A 6,000-nucleotide genomic window follows, 5' to 3' on the forward strand; every position below is an offset into this window, starting at 1 on the left:
AGAATATTTCTGGGAGATGAAACATAGATGTTCCATGAGGCTTTGGATATTTGCAAAACCTTCTTGAAGACAGCCTGGCCCTGCAGAATTATATCTTATTTTAATTTTCTAAAGAGAAAATGCAGTACAAGGTACTGTGATGTTGGTTGTAGAATCACACAGGTTGAAGAAGCTCCCTTGAAAGAGATAGAAATTCTCAGTTCACATTTATCCATGGAAGATGCTTGAGAAGCAGGGAAAGGAGATGGAGGGAAGCAGAAATGGAGGCAAGGTTTAAAAGGAACTGAATAAATGAGGAGAGATGATAAAATTAATGCATGGATATAAATCTCTCTGATTACTTTAATAAATTAAAAATACATACTTGCTGTGTAATTTTAAATCATATAAAGATGTTATAGTGGTTCCCACAATAAAGATAAACTTTATTCATGTGTGATTAAAAATAATAATATTCATGAATGACTCTCATCCTCAAACTTAATAATATTTATGAAGTGATTATGGTTTTAAGTGCTTATTATATCTCATAAAGTATGCTGTGTGAGTTGTTTATATTTTCCATGCAATCTTTACAAATTCTCTTGGGCACATTCTAATGTGATCATCTTTGAAGTGCTGAAGTCAGGATTCAATCCAAAATTTCAGCTCATAACCATCACTCTATGTCATAATTGTGTCTTGGCACACTAAGAGATCCTGGCATGGAATGGTTGTGATTTATGGGGTAGTTGGGGTCAGGAATGGTTAGTGTGGTCTGGGAGGATAATGCTCAGTAGCTTGAGGTAGTTGTAGAGAAAATCAATTCAAGAATGTATAAAAACATTGACGACCAAGCTATCTTTCAATTCAAATTTCTTTGCTGTAGATGTTATCACTACTTAGTGCTAACCTTAATTATATCATAATCATCTTCTCTAATTTGATGCTAAAGCAGATTGATGTAATGTTGGTAAGAATACTTCTCAATCTCCTCTATACATTGTAAAAAATCCTTTCAAGTTTGAAGTTATCCAGTGCTGTGGTCTGAATGCCTGTAGTTTGTAGAACTCCAGAATTTATATATTTAAATCCTCATCAGAGATGTGGAGAAGCAGCTTTATATACGAGTGTTGGGAATATAGATGGGAACAGCTACTATGAAAAGCAATATGAAAATTCCTTCAAACAACAACAACAAAAAAATATAAGTCATAAAGAAGAATGAAACTCATTCCTCATCCAGGAAAGCAGATGGAACTGAAGAATAATCTGTTATACACAATATTATTCATAGTATACACAATATACAGGATCAGAAAGGGAAATGCCTAAAACATAAAGTGACATGACTTGAAAACAGACAAGGGACTATTTCATAAGAGATGAATGAGAGAGGTGGGGAGAGAAGCGTATGTTTTACAGAGTATCTCTGTTGAAATCATAACAATTTATGTGAAAGAAAACAGCCATATAAGAATAGAACCAGTGATTGTAAAACTGGACAACTAAGAAAGTATAAAGCATTAAACACTCTTTGATTCATCCATAAACATTATTGTTTACATAATTTTATAACTAAGTGGATATGAGATCTGGAGAAAGACAACAATATACAGTCCTCAAGGACAAAAACAAGAATCAATACATCTTTTCTATTATGTAAATCAAAAAAGAATATACTTATCATTTAGAATATTGTATTCAAACAGCACATTTTTTAAAAAGTTATGCTTCAGGAATCAGAAAAGAACCAAGAATGGAGCCTGGCAGGAAGTAAGGAAGGAGGCTCTAGGAACTTACATTTTTAATTCGTTGGATGAAAGAATTTTCAACTTTTCTGAACTAAAAAGAGCTTTTTAAATCGTAGGGTGGACAATCTTTTAGAAGTATGAATATGAGTATGATCATTATTTGGACATAATTAAGGCAAGTGAAATGTGGAAATTAAGACTCATGACTAAGGACCTAGCAAACACTTTTTACAGACTGAAATCTGAGCACTATTAATCCATATCATGAAAAACTGGAATGGACCTCAGGACAATATCAGTTTCACTGATATTCACTGATAGGTGATGGACCTCCCCAGGTATCTTAGGCCATTCCATCTGCTATACCAAAATGTCATGAACTGACTGTTTCTAAAAGAAATAAAGTCTGACTTCTCACAATGCTGTAGGCCAGGAAGTTCATGATCAAGGTAGGACTAGAGAGATTTGGATGTGAACATTTAAAATTAGACATAGGGTGTGTGAAATCTAATAGCCAAATGCTCACATTTGATTTCCCAGTCAATGGTTGCATTCTTCTCCCTCAACAGATTTAGGTCTCAGGGAAATCTCTTCAGTCGGAGTTTTATTTGCAGAACTAAATGTCTATAATGTAGAAAGGATGCCGTTCCCTCAGATCCTTTATTCTTACGCCCCGTTTCTACGTTATGTAGAATTTGCACCTGAGATTTTTCTCTCAGAATGTTTACCTGCCTTCTAGCTTCTGGAGCTGTGAAGATTTGCCAGTGGGTTTCCTGGGTTATCTCCTCAACTCTTCTCTCTGGCCTGTCTGCCCCCTTTTGCTTCTCCATTATCCATAGCTGTGTATTTTATTACAATTTTTCTTCTTCCCTTGCATGTATCTGTTTTCTTAAAAGTTCTTTCATATTACTTTCTAGATTATGATATAGGTACAGTATTTCTTGCTCCAAACCCTTCCATGTACCCATTCCCACTCTTCTTTAAATTCATGGCCTCTTTTGCGAATAGTGGTTATTGAATACAGTTATGCTCCTAAATATAGCCTGCTCAGTCTGTAGAATGTATGTTTCCAGGGCAGACATTTTAGACCTGGACAATTAGTGTACTCCTCCCTTGAGAAAACCCAGCTTTCCTCCATTGCCTAGAGGTCCTTCTGTAGGGTTGCAGTCTTTTAGGGTTTTCCCTGTATACTTGTCATGTCCACTGGTGTCATTCTAGTTTAGCTCATGTGTGGTTGGTCATGACAGTGAGTTGTGTCTATAGCTTCAGACATAATCTCACAGCATAGTCCTAAATCCTCTGGCTCTTACAGTCTTTCTGCCCCCATCTTCCTCAATGTTCTTACGTGCACCTTATAGGCTCTGCAAAAAGTAATCACCCATGCTCAGGCTCTTGAAAGACCAAGGATCTCCCTTCGAGCGTGACAAATGCTGAGACTCTCAGAGATTCTCAGGTCCTTCCTGACTCATTTATTGCCTTGCAACTTCCTTGTTCTAGTGACATTTCAGCCACTGTGATAAAATGCCCCACAAAAGCAACACAGTTTGTAGATGGGGAGACGGCTCAGAAGTTAAGCATACTTCTGTATGGGGAAGAGGCTCAGTAGATAAGAGTGCTTACTACTTTGCCAGAGGATATGAATTAGGTCACCAGTACCCATGGCTGGTGGCTCATAACTAACTACCAGTAACTCAAGCCCCAGAGAATCCACAAACTTCTGAACAATAAATAAAATGTGGCATACAGTCACAGAGACATACATGCATGCAAATATGTAAAATAAATATTAAAAAAATAACTGTTGGGAGAAAAGAGCTTATCTTTATTATAATCCCAGGCTATAGTCCATCATTGAAGGGCCACTAAGGGACTTAAGGAGACATTCACATCATATCCACAGTCAAGAGCAGAAAAAATCAAATGTACCCATACTTTCTTCTTACTGTTTGCTGCTCAGCTAATACTCATAGTCTAGAGTCCTGTTCATGAAATGGTGCCTCCCATATTGGGATGGCACTTTTTATATTCAATTACCAAGATAGTCCTGCACAGACAAGCCAACAGCACAACACAATATAGGCAACTCATTGAGATTCTCTTTGGACGTGATTCTAGGTAGTGTCAAGTTGGCAGCTAAAACTAGGGAGTATGGGATGGATCTCTGGATATGGCAGTCTCTAGATGGTCCATCCTTTCGTCACAGCTCCAAACTTTGTCTCTGTAACTCCTTCCATGGGTATTCTTATCCCAATTCTAAGGAGGGGCATAGTGTCCATACTTCAGTCTTCATTCTTCTTGAGTTTCATGTGTTTAGCAAATTGTATCTTATATCTTGGGTATCCTAAGTTTTGGGCTAATATCCCCTTATCAGTGGAACAACATTATGACTAACCAGTACCCTGGAGCTCTTGACTCTAGCTGCATATGTATCAAAAGATGGCCTAATCGGCCATCACTGGAAAGATAGGCCCATTGGACATGCAAACTTTATATGCCCCAGTACAGGGGAACGCCAGGGCCAAAAAAATGGGAATGGGTGGGTAGGGAAGTAGGGGGGAGGGTATGGGGGAATTTTGGGATAGCATTGGAAATGTAATTGAGGAAAAGATGTAATAAAAAATAAAAAAATTTAAAAAAAGATCTAAAAAAAAAAAAGAAATGCTGCTTACACACATAGCATGTGCTCCTATGCTGAACACATAGATAGCATGACTTATTTGCAGGAAAGCCAGAGGACAAGAGACTCTTTACACTGCTAGTCATGTTTTGGGTGCACATAGTTCTCATGGGATTGGTTGGGAGGCCCCTGCTAAGATTTGCTGGCAGACTGTGATACCCACTAAAACAACTGTGACCTTCAATAAAAGCTCATGCCCTTCCTGCCAAAAAACAAAACAAACAAACAAAAAAAAAAACAAAAAACAAAAAAAAAAATAAGGAGTACAGGCTTCTAGTATCCGTCTGAAGCTGACATTTTCTCTCACCCCTTAGTCATCTCATCATCATGAAATACCAATGGAATTCATGCCTGCTCTCCCTTCTGCAAATTGCTTTGTCTCTTTGGGCCTGCAACTTTTTTTTTTTTTTATAAACAGTGGAGCTGATATATTATTGCATTCATCATATTTGTAGCCAAAGTTCCATTCATTCATGGTTTTAGAGTTTTCAGTCTATTGGGTTCTGTTGCTCTGGGCCTATGGTAGGAGTACACTCCACAGGCATCTTACTCGCTTCATGGCAGTCAAGAACCAAAGAGAGAGAAAGCAAAATACACCATCCCAATATTCCTTTCAAGAATACTCTTCCAGTATGCTCATTTCCTTCTAACATGCCTCATCCTCAAAGGGTCCAGCACCTACCATCATCACCCCAGACTGGGACCAAGGTGTCAACCAGTGAGCCTCTAAAGGGCAGTTGCGATGAACCATCCGTAAATGGAATCTGACGTTGACAAGTCTGTGCTGTCCCATGTGTGTAATTTGTCACTAGCATCTTTACTCTCCCTTTGAAACATTATCTTATTTGCTAAGCTCCTCGTCGTAGAAAATATGTAGCTAATTACAGAACATGATTCCTATCATTACCAGTTCTACCCTGTAATTTTCAAAACTGACATAATGATATGGCTAAAAGTATGACTCTGTAGACAGGACGGGACTCAAGGGTAAAGCTTTTCCCTGGAAGGCCAGCCTCCCATTCGATCTGTCGCCACTGCATGTGTTTATAGGCTTCTCACTACACTTAAAACTACATCTTCTGTGATGCTCTGCCTCTTTGTCATCACAGTGCAAGACACCTAAAAACTCACGTTCTTGTTACACACAAAAATGAAAATCACCTTAGTACCACCCGAATCATATCTCATTTGGCTGAAAGCGACTTCTGCTCCTATCATAGCCGTGACAGTAGAAATATTTTGAAAAAAAAAAGTCAACCTTAGTCTGAAAGTACTATTTCTGACATATGCTATTTAAGTCCCCTGCTAAGATCATACTTTGTTCCTCAGAATCACCAGAGGAAGGTAGGTTACACAAATCGATAGAGTATGATTTCCTGTTACCTTCTGAAGAAGAAATGAAATTAATAAAATATTGCTGAAGAGATATATCTGTGCTTCCTTTCCTTAGAAAAGCAATCCTTAAATGGGAAGAGAAAGATCATTTTTATCTCCTTCATATCTTCATTCATCAGAGATTTATGGAAATATCATGAATGCTCAGAATAGTCGTTCAGACCTTATCAATCGAGAGAACGCTATAGTTGTGAA

The sequence above is a fragment of the Mus caroli genome, unplaced genomic scaffold (assembly GCF_978045245.1).
Source record: "Mus caroli unplaced genomic scaffold, Mus_caroli_1 scaffold_17, whole genome shotgun sequence".
Taxonomy (NCBI): domain Eukaryota; kingdom Metazoa; phylum Chordata; class Mammalia; order Rodentia; family Muridae; genus Mus; species Mus caroli.